The sequence below is a fragment of the Lissotriton vulgaris genome, unplaced genomic scaffold (genome assembly GCF_964263255.1).
Source record: "Lissotriton vulgaris unplaced genomic scaffold, aLisVul1.2 SCAFFOLD_259, whole genome shotgun sequence".
NCBI lineage: Eukaryota > Metazoa > Chordata > Amphibia > Caudata > Salamandridae > Lissotriton > Lissotriton vulgaris.
The window spans coordinates 1,185,486-1,205,886 of record NW_028247892.1 but is presented as its reverse complement, the minus strand read 5'-3'; the positions used below and the strand labels follow the sequence as shown (position 1 = coordinate 1,205,886).

At 49.5% G+C, this 20,401-nt stretch overlaps 1 protein-coding gene across 6 annotated transcripts in view; it reads right to left on the bottom strand.

The window, feature by feature from the left end:
* EPHB2 (EPH receptor B2) overlaps window positions 1-20,401 on the bottom strand; it is a 786,068-nt gene that overhangs the window by 462,675 nt on the left and 302,992 nt on the right. The window lies entirely within an intron of this gene.

The window sequence follows — 20,401 nt, the reverse complement described above, 5'->3', positions numbered from 1 at the left end:
TTAGATAGTATCCACAATCACTCCAGCTCCAAAGCCCCCCTCGACTTATATTTGACTCACACTTTTCCAACTTTTTTTCTTTGTTTATATCCCTGCTCACGCTCTGCCTCGCCTTCTCCCACTTTTGTGTCTCGCTTCCCTCTCCTTCTTTCTGTCTTATGTGCTTGCTCCTCTTGTCTCTTACGATGACCCTCTTTCATTTTCTGTCTTTCGCTATCAAATTCTCTCTCTTGCTTTCAATCACAAAGATTCGACAGAGGCAGAACGATGTGATGCAGAGAATTTGGACTAAGGCTTCCTAATCTCTTTGAATACCATATTCTTTTAGATCGTCTATGCAACCTACAGGAGAGGTTTCTCTGACCTGTGACGAAAGGGGACATGTTTAAGAATGCCCAGGACACCCAGGAAACCCAACAGATAGCACCATTACAGAAAATGGGGTTACCCAGTTGTCATGGACCTGGGTGTATTCTGATACAATAAACAAAGGTCCAAGACCTGATTTAAATGTTGAGTAATCATGATGCTTAGTTGCAATGAGTTAATTAATTCTGGAGCATGCTAGAGGAACAATAGTCAGCTCAAGGTAATCAATGCATAATTCATACAAAACAAAAGAAAGTGCAACAGACCAGATTCTGAATCCACAAGCAATTTATTTTCATTGCAAGTGGCGTAATGAATTTACTAGACAGATATTGTTATATTGGTGAGGGTTGCTCCAAGAGAGGGAACGTGCAAAGAAAAGTAGTGCTCTAGTAAGTAGTGATAAGGCAAAATGTGTAAATGTAAATGTAAATGTATGTGTTCTTGTAAAGCGCACTGCTGCCCTGAGGCGTCGTGGCGCTGTAGACCGCTGGGGAACCCGTCCTGGCTATCCCTGTGAGATGGTCCCTACTGGGTATCTCCAAGGTGAAACCAGGCATCCCCGGCGAATGTGGGGGCCATTGTAGAGATGAGGCAAGCTAATGCCCAGAGTTGCCGAGTGTGATCCCTGGTTAGAGTAGGCACCGAGGCGAGAATTATCGAGTCCACTGACCCTGGTCCACGACCCTGAAAAAAGAAAAGTAAATAAGATAGTGACATAAAAGGATGTTACAGTTCTAAAAGGTCAGGACTGGTTGTCAATCACCGTCCTAATTAGCCTAGCCAAGGATGCAGTTTGCGCAATAATTGTATTACAATTCTCTATTGAGGGATAGACATTCCCATGTTGCACGTTGGGCATGTAGAAAGGGGGTCCAGACCGTATTAGAGGCCCCCTTTTTTGAGTTCTTTTTATGTATCCTGGCATGGAGGATGTTTCCCCCAGGTCAGCTTGCTTGTGACAAGGGTGTGCATGACGGTTTTCCAGGTGCTGATTGGGAGCCATTTAAAAATCTTCCTCCCCATCTTCAGGGTATGGCAGCATGAGGAGGTGACGGTATTGACTTGAGAGGTCAGTCAAGTTTCTGTTGATGATGATCCCGAGGTTCTTATATATTTCAAAAATAGGGGAGTGATTCTGTTATGGACTTAAGAGGCTGGAATCAATTATACAGTGCAATTATCAAATGCCTCTTGGACCATGGATATTCGGCTCTTTTTACTTTGTGGGTCTTTTATTAGTACCTGCTACGAGTGTGTTCACTTTAATGGACTTTATTTACTTAAATTCTTTTTTTTATAAGAAAGTAAAAGCCATCATGCATTAATTTCTCCAAAATTCAAGACATTTTGACACATTGTTTATCATATCAAAAAGTTAATTTTTTACTTTTTCTTTTTGTTTGTTTTTCTTTAGACCAAACGATCATTCAAGCACAATAATATTTTTGTTAACCAAATACTATACATAAAACTCGATATATATTGACAAAATCAGAACATTTACAGACAATAGATAGTCCTACTCTATTTGGGTGTATCGGGCCCAGTTAACTTATACCTCCTCGATACTTAATTACTGTTGGGCCCAAAAGGTAGAGGTCAGAGAACACCCGTGAACGTCCATGGCTAGGCCTCCTAGGTCCAGCTTAGACTTTGTGTTTTTGAGAACTTAGTTGTTCAAAATGGAGAAACTCTTGGCCTCAGTGGGCGGGGGGGGGGAGGGGGGGCATGCCGACGCGCTTTGACCTTCGTGTGGGGACCTTCAGGATTTTCAGAAGGTCTTCCTCAGGGCTGGGAAGTTCTATGTAGGACACTAGTATATTCCATGGTGTGGCTTGTCCTGGCGTAAAAGTCCAGAAGACGTTGCACTTCGTTTGGTTTATATATTCTCTTTTTCGTGCACTTTTTACTCTTGGCTCGCTTCGCAGTTGGATTTGATGCCTGGGACCTCTCATGCTTGATTCTCTTCTCTCGGTCTTCAGCAGCGTTGATCCTGAGGTTCTTGGCATGGGTGGTTGGGCTGGGTGTCGGTCCTCCCTCTGTTGGCCACCAGATGGAATGCCTTGGTGGTGGGCTCTTCCCAAATACCACAATTTCAGTCGTGATATTCAGCTTTAGACAGTTGGTTTTCAACAAGTCGGCGATTTCACTCTTGCAGGAATTGTACTTCATCCGGGTACTCGGCATCTTGTCAGTGAGGTAGAGAATGAGTGGTGAGCCATCAGCATAGGAGAGTACGTTGGCACAATAACACAAGTATTCCACATGTTAATAAGGCAGATGACATTCTTTCTCCTTACCACTGCCATTTCCTCTGCATTTTTGGGCAGGTGTATATTTGCATTCTATGCTGAAGCTAGATACCATCGTTATGGGAATAGCAAAAGTTCTGCAGCCATCTTCCCTTTAGAGAAATATATATATATAATAGGTATTTATGATGGGGATCAATTTCAATACAGAACGAAGGACAAAAATGCCACCCTAAAAATGAACATTGTTAGGACTCAATGTAAAATCTTGCTTCCATACTGTAGGCTTATAAGAAGTGGGGCAGCAACTTCCGCAGTTCAGAATAGATTTTACTAGGTCAATACATGTCCTTTGTTTCTCTGCAAGTGGCTTCACCTTCATTCTTAGAATTATTGAAGGGATTCAATAACACCGAACAGATCAGTACAAACTCCCCCACCCTCACTTGGAGATTACCCCAATGAGGGAACTACTTCTTTCATTTCCATTCAACACGCCATGAGAGTGCATGTGTCTTCTTAGTCTCTACCTGCTTCCCTTCCCTTCCCAAATTCCGGGCCCAGCCCACCTCCTTTGATCGATGTGGTGCGCCCTCCTCCTCACAACTACAATTATTCTGTGCTTTTGCGCACCCTGCATTATTTTGTTTTACAGCATCGGGTCACAATGGTGCGAGCTACTGGCTTTGCCAATGCTTGTTCCTAATATTTTCTAAAACATTCAAAACTCTCAAGTTCACAAATTCGATTGTAGGAAAGCATGTTTCTCTTTGCATATTGCAGCTCTGTTCTCCCTCCAAGCTAGTAGTTTATATCAGAGCCGACTGAATGTTGGCCACTGCCTGAAGAAGTTAGAAGGCGATTTGGCTTGTGTTGCCCAACAAATTAATCTACAGTGGCAGTCAGATTAAGAAATTGTACATGATGTGGCAAGCTTCTCTATCAACTTTAGTAAAACTGTAGAAAAGCACTTAGCTGCTGGTTAAGTTGTTAAAGTAAAAATATGCTTGCATTTTTTTAAGGCTCACAACTGTACTGGGCATTTAAAAGGCCTCATTACATGTGTGGCGGTGAGAGAACGTGCGCTTGGTTGGAACCGTGTTGCACTTGCTGTGAGCCTATAGGGAAGCGTGTTTGTAAATGGAAATTGATACTTGTATAGCACACTACTCACCAGCAAGGGTCTCAAGGCGCTTGTACAATACCGCTGTGGAACCCATCCTGGCTTTCCCTGTGAGGCGTCTACTCTTGGGCACCCCCAAGGTGGAGGCCAGGCATCCTTAGCGTTGTGGGGGCCGTTGTGGAGATTAAGCAAGCTATTGCCCGGAGTTGCAGAGTGGGACTCCATGATTGGAATAGGCACCGAGGCGAGAATTATCAGGTCCGTGGAATTTTGAGCCCAAGACCCGCCGAGGTGGGGAATTGAACTCTGGTCCCGGACTATACCTCTGCATCAGGGTCTGCCACTCTAACCATTGAGCCACACTTCTCCTGTAGCGCTCACATTCCATCTAAGGTCATGAAGCTTTTCCATATATATTGAGTATCTGTGGGGGATAGAGCACGCTCAGGTTATGTTACCACCAAGTTGTGATTAACACTGCCATTCACATATGGATTTTCCTGTGCTTCCTAAAAGATTATCATTACATCTTTTTTGTTTTAAAAAGCCCCTGCTAGCTTGTCTATTTTTAAAGTCTAGGGGGTTTATTTATGATCCCTTGTGTCACTTTTGCGCTGGTGCGTCAAATATTTTTGTGACGCACCAGCAGTGTAAACAATGCACCATGTTGCATCATATTTACAAACTGACGCTTCTAGGTAGATGTGTCACTTTGTAAACCCCTGCGCCACATTAAACCTGCGCCAGGTATAATGTATGCAGGGTGGGCGTTCTGACGCAAGTAAGTCTCGTAGAAGTGACGCAGTGAAATCTATGAGATTGCACTGTGTCACTTCTAGGACACAAATGCGTCAATATCATACACCTGCCTCACAGCCTGTGTAAGACTGACGCAGGAACATTTGAAATGGGACTTGCCCGTGTGAAAATGACCCATGGGTGGAGTTGCGTCACTTTTTTGACACACTGTAGCAATGCGTCATTTTTGCGCCTACAGATATGTCAGAAATACTACCGTATCTGTAACTCCTTGCGACATGATGCGTCATACTTAAATATGACGCATCCAGCATGTCGCAAGGAGGGCGCAGTAAAAAGTGACGCGTTGCTGTTTTCACGCAGCAATGAGTGGGGTGCATTAGGACGCTTGTACCCCTGCACTTCAGTGGCGCTATGACAGGATGGCCAAAGTGTTCTTTTCGCAAAATTTCCGAATTTGGTTGCAGCTCTTTCCGAAAGCCAAAAGCCCACTTTATTTGGAACTCGTATGACCATTTACATCTTCCAACGTGCCTTCAAGGTGGCTTAAACACTCGCCACTGACATCTGCTCTGATTTGCTGAGAGGCTGAATGTTAACAAGGCCAGCTCAGTCTCCCATCTTTCCGAGGTCAAGGAATAAAGAACTATAAAAGTGGGTATTAGTAACCTTGGTGCATTTTACTACCTAACTGCTGGGCAGGGGGCCATTTTGCATATATTCGTGCACATGCTTTCCTTGATACCCCCTGCCAAATTTGGTGCAACAGCTGGAGCAAAGTCAGGTTGATGGCTGCCTCGGGGGTCCCACTGCTGGAATTTCAGTCCCACGCCTCTCCAGGATGTGAGAGACTCACTTTAAGGCCAGCGGGGCCTGGTCGAAATGGAGCAAGTGTGGCTGCTATGCACATACGCTGAATGCTGCGACGCTGCACACGAATGTATTATTTTTCCTCGAGGAAGTAGAAACTAATTATTGCCAAATGTTTGCTGGTGGGTTTGAATGGACGGCCCATAGAAGAGAGCCAAAAACAGTCTCCGGCGGAGACTAACAAAGCGGGGGTGCATATGAATTTTAAATGAAGAGGACTCCATGACACAGAACCCCTTTTTTGTTACATCTGGGGGATTGGTTATGCAGGAAGCTGTGCTGAGGCGTGCCAGGCCTACACAAGAGAGACTGCGTAATTCAGGGGGTGGAGACCAGACCCCTTACACTGAGGCAAGCCCGCCTTTATGTACCAAAGGAAGTTTGGGACTCTACCAAGGGTAGGGTGCCACCGCGTTCGGTGTTTGGGGACTAATAGTGGCAGTGTGCTCTGGACATATTTTTTTTTTTGTGCAAGACCTGAAGGTATTGGAGCGCTTTGCATGAGCACCAGTTACGTTACACAAGGACACATTCCTTTTTGGTGGGCACGGGGTGATTAAGTGATTTGCCCAGAATCACAGGATGTTGAGCTCACGCCGAGACGCGAGCCTGATTCGCAGCGCCATAAGTCGGCAGCTCTGACCGCTACACCACATCTCTCATTATTGAGGGGGAATGTAATTTAAATGTAAGTTTGCAGCTGGTTTGGATGCATTTCGTTTGCTGCCTGTGGGTGTCATTCAGAGAAGGTGCCTCAATGCTACATTGCTGCTCTGGTGCTCTTCATGTCAAAGACATCACAAGCGTGGGATGGAGAGTGAAGCACCTTCTAGCTTCGAAGACATGGGTAAGTAACGTGATGTCGGTTTCTGGTACAGAACACGATGCTGTCTTGGGAGTGCACAGTGGAGAGGGAATAAGGGAGGAGGAGCCTTGTGAAAAAGGAATGGCAGCTCTAACATACTCAGGAGTGGAAATGCCGAGGCTATGAGTCTGGTTGACCTGACAGGATAGCAATGGTGGCAAGGTGAGGTCAGAGAGCCATGAAGCAAGGACTTGGAGAGGGTAGGCGCTGTCGTCGGCTGACCAAACAAGGTTTTGCTTTAAAAGAGGCGGAAAGTGACTTAGCCCCTGTATGCATACATTGTGACTATGGAGTGATCGGTACTGGGCCTAGAACATGGGTTAAAGAAAAAAATGCTGTGTGGAAGGACATCTGAGTTTGGGAATATCCCACTCTCAAATGTTAGTACACGGACAGACACTAACAATCCTGTTTTAGAAACACAAGGAGGCTGCAGGCGCCGCCATGTTGCCTCTGCCTGTGCAGGCCAGAGTGTAGATGGTACAGTTTTCACCCACGTGCTGGAGCGCCCCTATAGTCTTGTGACACATAGTGTATGCAAGGTTCTGGATCTACCCTAAGAATGGAGAGTTGGACCTCACCGTTGCGCATGGATGTCAAGTCAAATCAAGTAATACTTTATTCAGCTAACTTAGCCAAAAAAGACAAACATTGTCACATCATATTTCATAGAACATTAAAGAACAAGTTACTTACCTTCGGTAACGATATATCTGTAAGAAACATTAGTTAGTGTTAGATTCCTTACCTTAGAATATCCCCAGGCGTCAGTCTGGATCCGGAAACTTTTGCGTAGCAGTACCCCTGCGCGTCGGTAGGCGTCGTCTGCAGGCGTCCCCTGCGGCTCCGCGTCCGTCGTCGGCGTCGTGCGCCGTGATGACGTCGCTGGAGTACATAGACGCCGCCTCCGCGCGCTGACGTCAGTTCTTTGCACACAGCTTTTCCGCGCCAGGAGACGCAGAGCCATGAGAGAACCAACACTGGTGCCATGTACAAACTAGGGCCCTGAAAGGGATGACCTTAACCCTAGGTATCAGTTCGCAGAACGGGGAGGATGGGTGGGTTCGGTAAGGAATCTAACACTAACTAATGTTTCTTACAGATATATCGTTACCGAAGGTAAGTAACTTGTTCATCTGAAAGAAACACGTTAGTGTTAGATTCCTTACCTTAGAATACATACCCCAGCAATACCAACCCCGGTGGTGGGTCTGCGAACCAATACAAAACTACACCAGAAAGTCCTGGAGGACAGAACGGCCAAAGAAGCCATCCCTCCGGACTTGACTGTCCAGGCAGTAGTGCCTCGCAAAAGTGTGCAGCGAGGCCCACGTAGCCGCCTGGCAAATGTCCTGCAAGGGGACTCCCCGGCCCAGGGCAGTAGTAGCCGCCGTGGCCCGAGTGGAATGGGCCCTCAGCCCAACAGGAGGCTCCTTCCGAGCCAAAGAGTAGCACGCTTTGATGCAGAGGACGACCCATCGAGAGATGGTTCGTTTACAAACCGCCCGTCCCTTCTTCGCACCCACGTAGCCAACAAACAGTTGGTCATCCACCCGGAACTGGCGTGTGCGATCCATGTAAAATGAAAGCGCACGTTTTGGGTCCAGACGACGGAGCCGCTCTTCATCCTTTGAAGGATGCGGAGGCGGGAAGAAGGAAGGGAGGGTGATGGACTGCCCGATGTGAAAGGCCGAAACAACCTTGGGCAGGAAAGAAGGTCTAGTCCTCAGAACCACCTTGTCAGGATGAATGGACAGGAAAGGAGGTTGGACAGAAAGAGCCTGGAGCTCACTCACCCTCCTGGCAGAGGTGATGGCAACCAGGAAAGCCGTCTTTAAAGTCAGGAGACGGAGAGGGCAAGAATGAAGGGGCTCAAAGGGAGCACACATCAGGAAAGTTAGAACCAGGTTCAAATCCCACTGAGGCATCACAAACGGAACAGGTGGAAACATGTGAGTGATGCCTTTCAAGAATCGAGTCACAATCGGGGATTTGAACAAAGAAGGCTGATCAGGAAGCCTCAAAAAGGCTGAAAGGGCAGAAAGGTAGCCCTTGATAGTGCCCAGAGCAGAGCCCTGCTGGGCAAGAGAAAGAAGAAACAGAAGAACCTCCGAAAGAGGGGCAGAAAGAGGATCCACAGCCTTTGCTGTGCACCATGCCACAAATCTGTTCCACCGACAGGCGTATACCGACTTAGTGGAGGGACGCCTGGCTGCCAGAATAACATCACAGACTTCAGGAGGCAAGTCAAATGGCCTCAACTGCCGCCGCTCAATCTCCAAGCATGGAGGTGGAGACTGGACAGGTTCGGGTGGAGGACCGTCCCCTGCTGCTGCGACAGAAGGTCCTCCTGAAGGGGCAGGCGGATCGGGGGACCGACTGACATGCTGAGTAGCTCGGGATACCAGTACCTTCGAGCCCAGTCCGGAGCCACAAGGATAACTTGGGCCCGGTCGCGCCTGATCTTCTTCAGCACTCTGGGCAGAAGTGGTATAGGCGGAAAGGCGTATAACAGACCGCAACTCCACTCGCGCCGAAAGGCGTCGCCGTGCGAGTGCCGTCTTGGAAACTCCAACGCGCAGAACTGATGACATTGCGCGTTCTCTTCTGTGGCGAATAGATCTAACCAAGGCTCTCCCCACTGCAGAAAGATGCCTTGCGCCACGTCCGAGTTCAGACGCCATTCGTGATCCATCGAGCACCGACGGCTGAGTTCGTCCGCCCTGGCGTTCAGAGAACCTGCCAGGTGTTGAACCGTCAGAGTCACGCCCTGACGTTCCAGCCATTGCCAGAGGCGCAGAGCCTCCTGGCAAAGGGTCCACGACCCCACACCGCCCTGTTTGTTGCAGTACCACATGGCGGTGGTGTTGTCGGTGAACACCTGCACTACACTCCCGTTGACAAAGGGGAGGAATGCCTTCAGTGCCAGACGAATCGCCCGTAGCTCCAACAGATTGATATGGAGCCGGGACTCCGCCGGAGACCAGATGCCTCTGATCTCTGCCTCTCCCAAGTGGCCACCCCAGCCCTGGAGGGACGCGTCCGTCACGACAACGTGCTCCGGTTGGGGAAGGGAGAGGGACTTGCCCCTGACCCAATCGCGGTCCGTAAGCCACCACTGCAGTTGTCTCGCAGTGCCCTCCGAGATCAAGACGTGGTCGGACAAGTTGCCCTGATGCTGGGCCCACTGAAACTTCAGGTCCCACTGCAGAGCCCGCATCCGCCACCTGGCGTGATGCACCAGAAGGATGCAGGAAGCCATCAGTCCCAGCAGCCGCAGCGTCAACCTGACCGAGACTCGGGATAGCGGCTGAAAGATGGGAATCAAAGCCTGAATATCCCGAACCCGCCGTTCCGGAGGATAAACCCGAAACTGCGCCGAGTCCAGAACCGCTCCGATGAAAAGGAGCTTTTGAGAGGGACACAGGTGTGATTTCGGCACGTTGATGGAGAACCCCAGGCCGTGCAAGAGGTCTGCCGTCATCTGAAGGTGGTGGACGACTGTCTGGGGCGAGCCCGCCTTCAACAACCAGTCGTCTAGGTAGGGGAAGACTGAAACCCCTAACCTGCGCAGATGGGCTGCGACCACCGCCATCACCTTTGTGAACACCCGTGGGGCGCTGGTAAGGCCGAAGGGGAGCACGATAAACTGAAAGTGCTCCTGGCCTACCGTGAACCGCAGGTAACGCCGGTGGGCCGGCAGGACGGGGATGTGAAAATAGGCGTCCTGCAAGTCCAACGCTACCATCCAGTCTTGCGGGTCTAGAGCAGCCAAGACCTGAGCTAACGTCAACATCTTGAACTTCTCCTTCCGGAGGAAGCCGTTGACGTTCCTTAGATCCAAGATAGGACGTAGGCCCCCCTTGTCCTTCTTGGGCACCAGAAAGTAGTGGGAATAACAACCACGCCCTACTTCTGGCCCAGGAACGCGCTCGATGGCCCCCTTGGCCAAGAGGGCCGTAACTTCCTCCTGCAGAAGTGTCAAGTGGTCCCCCGACACACGGTGGTTCTGCGGTGGCATGGCTGGAGGAGAGGTCTCGAAGGGGAGGGAGTAGCCCCTTCGGACAATTTGCAGCACCCACCTGTCCGAAGTGATCGTGCGCCAGTGAGCGTGGTGATGGCGAACCCTGCCACCCACTGGCGTCACATGGGGCCGAAAGCACGGACTAGGAGGATTTTGGGGTAGATGCTGCGGGGGAAGGTGTGGTCTGACCCCGCCGTTGTCCCCGACCGCCACCACGGCGGTTTCCACGGCCGCCACCGCGTTGGAAGGATTGTTGCGGCGCGTGGCTGGCAGCACGTGTGGGGGCGCCCCTTCCTTGGCCACGAAAGGGACGAAACGAACCCGGTTGCTGACGCTGGGTCGAGAGACCCAAGGACTTGGCCGTGACCCTGGAGTCCTTGAAGCGTTCCAGCGCGTGGTCCGCTTTGTCACCGAACAGGTGACAGCCATCAAACGGCATGTCCATCAGGGTATTTTGGACATCAGCCGAAAAATTGGCGGATCTCAGCCAGGCGTGACGGCGAATCGCCACCGTCGTAGACATAGCCCTGCCCAGCGAGTCGGTCGTATCAAGACCACACCGAATGGAATATTTCGCTGCATCCCGGCCCTCAGCTACAGCTTGACCGAGCTTTGCCCGCACCTCCATGGGGCATTCTGGCAGCAGCTCCGCGACCGTATCCCACACAGAGTGGGTGTAGCGGCCCAAGAGGCAGGCGGTGTTGCAAGACCGCAGGCCCAAACTAATGGACGAGAAGACCTTCTTTCCAAACTGGTCATACCTCTTGGATTCCCGGTCGGGCGGGGCCGACGGGAATGCGGACTGGGAGGTCGAGGCCTGGATCACCAGACTCTCAGGAGTGGGGTGGGTAGACAGGTACTTGGGGTCGTCCGGACAAGGACGGTGGCGCCTGGCCACGTTCCGATCAACAGGCGCACCTGAAGCGGGCCTGGACCACGTGCCCAACAGAACGTCAGACAAGGCTTCATTAAACGGCAGCAGAGGCTCCAAAGGGCATGACTGCGGTTTGAAGACCTCGGTGAGGATGTTAGGCCTCACGGCCGCGACGGGGAGCTCAAGGTTTAAGGCCTTGGCAGCCCTCATCAGCACCACAGAATAGGCAGCTCCCTCCACCGATGCCACGGTTGGAGGAGAGATCAAACCAGGGTTAGGGGAGTCGTCCAAACCACTGGCATCCCCCAAGTCACCTGTCCAGTCCGGGTCATACTGGCACTCGCGAGCCAGAGGGTCCTCGGACCCCTCCCAACCTTCACCGTACTCCTCATCCTCTCCGTATTCGGAGTCAATGATGAAGACCGGCTCCTCGGGGTTCATGGGCCCCATCGGCGCCGGGACCGGCGTCGATCGACGCCCGTCCGGCGCCGCGTCCGGCGTCGGAGAAGGTAAGGGGACGGCGCCGCCCGGAGCCGGCGTCGGAACCCCACCGCCGGCCGGAACCGGCAGCGGAGAACCGGCGCCGCGCGGGGGCGGCGTCGGGGGTAACCCCGATGGCAACGGCGCCGGGGAGGCCGGAAGACCAGCCGGCGCCGATCCCGAAGGCCCCTGCGGCGCCGGGGTCGGAGCCGTCGGCGGCGCCGGGGCCGGAGCACCCGACGGCGCCGAGGCAGGGACACCCGAACCGCCAGGGCCCCCAGACGGTAGCACTGGGCCCGAAGGCGCCGTAGGCCCCGTCGGAGAAGCGAGCGCCCTCATGGCCATGAGGAACGCCTCGATCTCCTCAGGCGTCGCGCCATGCCCAGGGACCGGAGGGTATGAGGCAGGCCGCGCCGGCGACTCTCGCGGAGCCGCGGGGATGGGGTCACCCGAGCCCCCGGCCGCATCGCGCGAGCGTCGGGGGGAGTCGGGGGTACGATGACGACGCCCCGACTTCTTGTGTTTCTTACCTGACGAGGATGACGAGTGGCGTCGACTTCCGGAGCGCCCGGCGCGGCTCCGCGACCGCTCCCTCGAACGCTCTCTCGACCTCCGGCCGGACCGGGACCGCTCCCGGTCCCGACGTGGGGCCGACACCCGGAGCTCCAGCAGCTTGCGGGACCGCTCCCGTCTAGCCTTGTTGGTAAGGGCCCGGCAGTCGACGCAGGATTCCACGTCGTGGTCGGGGCCCAGACACCGGAGGCAGAGGCGGTGATGGTCTGTGACCGACATCGTGCGCTCACAGCCATCGCAATTCTTAAATCCTGGCATCCTATCAGGCACAATAGTAGAAAAAGACAATCGAAAAAACTTGGTCAAAGACCGGAGTACTGCTCTTCAGATCTGCGTCCACTGGCGCGGAAAAAAGAAGAACTGACGTCAGCGCGCGGAGGCGGCGTCTATGTACTCCAGCGACGTCATCACGGCGCACGACGCCGACGACGGACGCGGAGCCGCAGGGGACGCCTGCAGACGACGCCTACCGACGCGCAGGGGTACTGCTACGCAAAAGTTTCCGGATCCAGACTGACGCCTGGGGATATTCTAAGGTAAGGAATCTAACACTAACGTGTTTCTTTCAGATATCAACATTATAATAAAAAGTGATAAACCTGTCATCACCATACAATTTCCCTTTGCACAATAAATAGTAAAAATATAACGTAAACATATTGCTTGGGTCAGTGTGCCTCAAGCGAAGTGCCAGGTGTACTCAAAGGCAAGCTAGGCTGGCACCTGTGAGTACTGGCTATCGCTGAATGGATGCCTTTTGGTGGTAGGTGAGAGCAGCTCATGTCGAGAGCCGGAACACCCTGTGCTATCTGTATCCGCAGAGAAATATCAGAGGAGTCCCATTAGAAAAGCCATGGTTCTCAGAATAGACATGCACCATCATGCTCCTGTTGTCAGAAGACATTTGGTGCTGACCTGATTCCAGGGCTCTGGTGCTTTAGTGATCGCTCTATCTGGTTTCACAGACAATCCCTGTAACTTAATAATAATAATAATGGAACATTTTGAGTCTCAACACAATTCGTTCTTAGGCCAAAGGAGGAAAAAAGATAGTCACCTGGAAGAAAGTTGGATTTCGTAGTATAACATCCTTTGGTAGTCCCTGGAAGTTGTTTAACATTTAAATCTTGTTTTCTATGTAAATAAGATTTTTGTTGGGGCGTAGGAAGATACGCCTGATAGCCCTTGATTAGTTTTTTTTACAAATTTTGACAAATTACAAAGTTATCCTAAGAAGCTACCAGGAATATGGCGAGAAATGATTCTTGCTAGAGAAGCATAAGAATAAGCAGTTGTGCGGATCCTGGATTCAAGCAGGGCACAGTGCTTTTATTTAATCACAGGTATTTGGTATGAAGATCTTATAATCAGGTTCACTGGAATTATGTGACATGTGAGGACCAAATTATGTGAGTCAAATTATGTCAGTTTGGATTAAATTATGCAGCAAGAAAAATCATTATTCGGCATAATGCAGCAGGTTTTGTGAATCTCTCGGCCTAACTTTAGGAAAACGGGAAAATGAACTGGCTCAGAGTTAAGAATTTTATATCCACAGGTGGCGTGGAACAGTACATGACACACACCTGAATAACCTGTCTCATAATTCAGAAACCAGAATAGGTTCAATCCTTATATCTGTTGACATTAGTACCCACACTTTTTTCCTTAACCCTGTTGAAAGAGGCATGAGTTGTTCTTTGCCCGTTACACTGTGATGGTCTATCTTTGCACTGGTAACATGGTGGAGGGATTGTCTTTACTTGTGGTACTGACTAATATAAACTTCATTTTTCGGCTAGAAGTTATCCACTTACCACTACATTGATTACAATTAAGTCTGTTCATACTTGTGGTTACATACTATGTTTTTAAACATCAACAGGAGCAAGGCACAGATGGCTGTCTTTTTGCAAATATTCAAAGATTTCTGTGTGGTTTATTTCTGGTCTTCTTAATTGGGATCAGCCCTGGACTTCAATACCTAAAAACAGATCTGGGAATCCAACTACTCTACTATTTTAATAAATACGTTTTCAAAGTGTGAACCTAGGCTCACGGCCAATGAGGTACCTAATGTAGGTGTTTTACCTATGTATACTGTTCTGATAGATATGATTTGCAGGTGTAGCGTAATAAAGTACATACCTTTGCTAGGTCATGAGTACATCAAAACTGTTTGCACCCTAGTGATACTGGCTCTCATGTGATCGCCCACCTAGCCTTTAAAGGAAACCACTACTAATGCCACAAGAGGACCGAACTCTGAAATGTTGAGACCTGCCATATTACAAGGAAATTTACTTCAGGATCCTTTCGAGAACTGAGCTGTTCAAATTGGCCTTCGACTAAGGAGTTGTTAGGTCTCGCCTGCACAGTGCTTGCAAAGAGTATTGTTTAAATAAAGGGATTGGAGCCTTTCGTATACCATTTGTTGGCTTCCCTATCACTCTTCTACACTGCCTCCTAATTGGCCAGCAATAACCAGACGTCACCTCCTTTTCTTTCTGTGGAGCATGGCCCAAGCACCGATCGATTCAACTTAATTAGTGCCCTTCCGCTTATCATACTCTGTGGCTCAGGTACTCTTTCTTTACTGCTGGCACCTGGCTCCATCTCCTTCATCTCCAACTAGTACGATATATGTTGCTCCCTAACCCACGGGCCCCTCCCAGTCTAAAACACATTTATCTGTAAACTAACCTGTTCTTGCAGAAGCTTGCACATTCTAACTAGCTTCTGCATCGGATCAAAGGAATCAGATGTTTACCTAGATCGTAATAATTTGTAGCCTATTGTATTGTATGATAATTGCATTCATATATTACTTACTAGCCCTGACCAGGCTTTGAAGCACAATAGGGCCATTTAGTGGCAACTTGCGCAACTTTCCATACCACACAATGCCACTCCACTCCACACTATGCCACACACTGCCACTCCTAACCACACATGCCACTCCTCTCAACACCAAACAGTGCCTCTCCACACCACACAATGCCACTCCACTCAACACCATACAATTCCACTCCACGCAACTCTACTCTGTCACTCTATGCCTCTCCACACCAATCCGCTCCACTCCACTCAAATGCCACTCTACTCAAATCTGTGTCTCTACCCTCTATAACACTCCTCTCTATGCCTCTTCACTTTACACCACTCTACTCTACTCTAACCCACTGCACTCTATGCCACTCCACTCAACTGTACCTCACTCCACACCACCCTTTGCCACTCCACTCTATGCCACTCTACCTATTTCACTGTAATCTATGCCACTCTATGTCACTCCACTCTCTGCCACTCCACTCCACACACTCGACTCTATGCCACTCCACTACATGCAACTCCACTTTACTCCACCCAAATCTACTCTAAGCCTCTCCTCTCTACTTTATGCCACACAACCGTAACCTAATCGTTGCCACACCATTCTACTGTATGCCACTCTACTCTACACCACTCTATGCCAATATGCCACTTTATGGCACTCTACTCTGCGCTTCTCTATGCCACTCCACGTCACTCTACTCTTTGCAACTCTACTCAAAGCCACTCTATTCTAAGTCACTCCACCTCACTTCACTCTATGTCACTTTACGCCACTCAACACCACTCCATTCCACTGTGTGCCACTCCACACCACTCTACGCCATTCTATACCACTCTATTCCACTCTACGCCACTCCACACCATTCTTCTCTATGCTACTACACTGTACTTTATTCCACTCCACTCTACTCTACGCCACTCCACTCCATGCCACTCCAATCTATTCTACACCATTCCATACCACTCTACTCTGCTCCACTACATGCCCCTAAACACCACTCTACGTCACTCCACTCTACTCTCCACCACTCTTCTCTACACCACTCTATTCTAAGCCACTTCATTTCACTCTATGCCACTCCATTCCACCCTGCACCACTCCACTCTATGCTACACCACTCTACTCTACTCCATTCTACTCTGTGCCACTCCACTCTAATTGCTCTACACCACTCCACTCTACACAACTTCACTCTATGCCCCTCTACTTTACACCATTCCATTCAACTCTATCCAATTCCACACTACACTCTAAGCCTCTACACTCTAGGCCTTGCTGTTAAAAAGGGTTCCAAAGACAACCGGTAACCAAAGACCCTTTTATGTTGCCCGGCGGTATCGCCTCTATGACCCACCAATATTAATCAATGAAGAAGCAGGCGCTGGAGACTGGAAGGCGGGAAACGAGGATTTTATTCTCTCCGGAGGAGAACACATCAATTCAGACAGCAAGTATCGTCACAAGGTGCTCTAACCACATCTCTGAGGCCTGGCCTCTTATACTAGGGTTTATGACCTTTATTGCACATAACACATTCTTGCAACACTTTAGTATTAGAAAGAACATCCTCGGAATCTCCCCTGCAGGCCCGTTCCCACACACATTTACAGTTGGATTCCCCACCCCGGTCACAACAGGTGATGGTTGTCGCACAGCAGGGCATTCCGCCGATTCACGGAATGCATGGGGTTGATCGGATCTCATGGGGTGGGGGCTTTGATCGGTTCGGGGGTCTTTTGATGGGGAGGGGAAACTTCCTACTGTACGGGGTAATAAACAGTATCCGCAGAGCCAGGTGGCGGCCTGGGAACAGGGAAGACAAACGGGGACACAGGAAAAGGGGGTTTGCATCAGAAGGGTTTGAGGCCATGAAAGGAATGAGGGGAGGTGTCGCGCTGGGAACAGGATGGGATTCCGTGGTGAAGCTGCGCTGAAGAGGGGTTTATGACCCAAGGCATGAGAGAGCGGGGGTTGTCAGCGTGCGGGGGAATGCTTGCGAGGTTAAGAGAGAGAGAGAGACGCGCTGGCTATCAGCGAGGGGCAGGGAGGCCATGGTGCTCAAAATGGCTGCCGCTTACGCGCACGAATGGGCTTGGAAAAGGGGCAAGATGGCGCCGATAATGTTCACCAAGTTTGCATTTATTTTTCACAGTCCTCCCTTTAACATTTCCAAGACATCTTGCTGGCCTATTTCCTATCTACACCTATATGCAGCGATCATAAGTAAGGGAGAGGGGACTTAGGCGAAAGAACTGTACGTAAACATCACATTATAAACATCATATTGAAAAATCTCATCATTTAGTAGGCGGGTTCATCGTTAAGTTGGTTGCAGAAAAAGTCATTGTAACGCAATATCAGACTAGAATTACGTAGCGAGGGCGTTGGGTACAGATCATAGAATAAGAACTGGTAAGTTATCATATAAGTAAGTTCTTTTTGTATACGGCGGGTGCATAGTCAGTCCAATGGTGATTGGGAGAGAAAGGAGATACAGTAAAAATATCAGAGTTCTCGTTGTCCTTTGTCGTCTTCTGTCGGCACTGTTGAGCACCTGGATTACTTATCAACAGAAATGTTCATGTGGATTGAGTCGTTGGGGGTCTGCGGGTAGGGGTGCATTCTGTTTGGTTTTCGTCAGACCTCGTAGGAGAAATGCGTTACGGTTTTGGAGTAGGTGCATCTTCTTCCGCAATGCAGAGCATAGATTTGCAATGGAAAATGCAATTGTTCCAGAATTGTGAGATCTGTTCGTTTCTTGAGTCTCTGTGGTGGGCATTTCCTGTTGCTTCCATCATCTTCAAGGTGCTTGGTAGCGGGCAGAACCACAGACTTTGTTTATCTTTTCTTCGGGGGCGACCCTTGGTGGAGTTCTAGGTCACCGTTCTGGGATTTAACATAGTTTGTGGTCTACTTAGTCGGAGCTCCCTCCCTTCTGACGCAGGGAGTACTCTTCTCTGGGTAGCTCAGTAGGATTTGGAGGAACTTGGGAGTTCGGGTGGAAAGGTGCGGGTGTGAACAGTCCTTATGGTAGGTCGGAGGAGGAGGGGATGGAGCAAGGCCAAGTCGGGAACAGATCAGGGGGACGGAGGGTTTGCGACAGGCGGGTCCGTAACCATGTTCAGAGAGCGGGGACTTTTTGGCACACATTGATCATAGAGCAGGGGCTTCAGGTCAGCCCTTTTCCTTAGCTTTGTTTGAAACAGTGCCCCGTCCTGCGACTCCTTACTGCTGTGGTCTCGCCTCGGCCTCCGTCGCTGATGTTCCACAATCCGCAGTCAGGCCGCGTGCTCCCACATCCGGTCTCTTTCTCCTCCGACAGTGATACCCTTAAATGAGTGTTGAAAAGACAGTCTTTAGAGATTTTGCAGAAAAAGGTAATTACATAAATCTATTTTCTCTCCCAACACCAGGCAACTGGGGTAAGCACTCGCTATATTTGAGATTTTTGCGGCTTACGTATAAACAATTGATGATGGACTTTGCTGGATTCCTTACAACTTCCTTTGGTTGGCTAATTCTTTGACGCTTTGATGATTATTACGTTCATTTGTCATATGTCTATTATAGTAGATGTCAGTTCTTCTGGCAGAGACCCATTTCCCTAGTACGAGTCTTGCAAGGCTAGGCTGGTCTTCAGGGCCTTGTATTTTACAAAAAAGTGCAATGTGCTATTCACCATAGTCTGATAGGCATCCTTCTGAGGGAAGAACATAGGCTAAACAAGTCTTCATTACATCAAAACATCTTATTTTCAGCAAGGCTTACAGCAACAAGGTCTTTCGATTTTCGATCTAATTTTTAACTTTGCATACATCTTTCTAACTTTCTATATGAATCCTCGCAACCTGGTTACTACAAAAACTCGGGGGGGGGGGGTGGTTTGCGATAATTATTAAACTTATCTTCGGGGAAGGTGGGATCTTATGAAAAACGATTAAGAACACAGTGAATCGGGGCAAGGGGCGTTTTTCAAGTTCTCGTTCAGGGCAGCTGATACCAAACTGGGGGCATTTTGGGTAGATGGGGGTGTCTCGATCATTTCTTACAGCTTGGGGTACGGAGACAATTTTCAATGGGGATGGTCGCATTACCACAGACATATTTTATCATAGAAGCCACTGACAAATAGTTCCCTGAGAGTGGGTCAAATTTAGGGAACCTTGGTCGTCTTACCTGTCCCTTTCCTATCGGCCAATTTAAATTTCATCCATATTTTAGTAGAAAAGGAGAGGTAGTAACGTGGTACCGATACAATTTTATTTAGGACAAATTTGTGCAAATACTTGTGGTATTTGAGGCCAATCAGGAGGTGCACCAGGTTCGCCAATTAGGTGCCAGTCGCTAGGAAGAGGGAAAGTGTGGAGGGGTGAAAGAGTGAGAGAGAGAGAGAGAGAGAGAGAGAGAGAAAAGAGAGAGAGAGAGAGACAATAGGCAAAACAGTACACATGGGACATAGAGAATGACCGTGTATTGTTTGGGCTATTCAGTGCGTTACCCAACGTTAGACGTTTCGGGTCTGTGTTAGGATGTAAAAAAGCATGCAGTTTTGGGACAGAAAAGCATTAGATCAGGTAAAAAGGTCGTGCATTGGGTAGAGCGTCCTTGTTGTGCCGTTTTGCAGCGCTAGTCCGTCTTCATGCATCGGGCGTGACGTGGTTCCAGATCCCTTATGATACTCTAATCGGGATTCTAATGTAACCTGCAGAGGGAAAAAGGGGGAGAAAAAAAGGGGGGTAGGGGGACAACATTCGAACACATCAAATGTATGGGCACGTAAGTCCTTTACTTACCACATACTCGTATTTATCTCTTCGGGATATAATCCCTTAGGGTCTTGGTTTCCTAAAGTCATGGGGGCAGGCAATGTGATAGGTGGTTCATGGGGAGGTTCGAGGATGGCATTAAGGATCGTGTGTAGTGAAAACGCTAAAAAGAGGAATCAGAGGTGCCCAGCGTGAGGTACCCGGTTTTGTAGATGCATCCGGCCATCGGGATCCCCAAATCATTCCCAAAGCTGTGATGCTCCAAGGCATATCAGTTCTTCGTTCAACCCTGCACCCTAGCACCTTCGACCACCATATCTTTACAACATTTTATCAATCACACCGTTTTACTTCACCCATTCTCAGAAGTCGAGGTCCCTCCTCATACGCTAGTTCCTGAGTCCAGTCGCATATCTTGGAGGCAGCGCATCATACCCTCGACTCGACCATCAACCCAGGGCCGAACAACCATCTCTCGGACAACCCCAAAAAAGAGCAGAACAGTTGCGCACAGAAAAAACCCTCCCACCGATACCCGCACCCACAAAAGTACGCGATGCCCATCCACAGCTCCCCAAGACCCTTATTCGTAGAACCATTCAGCACG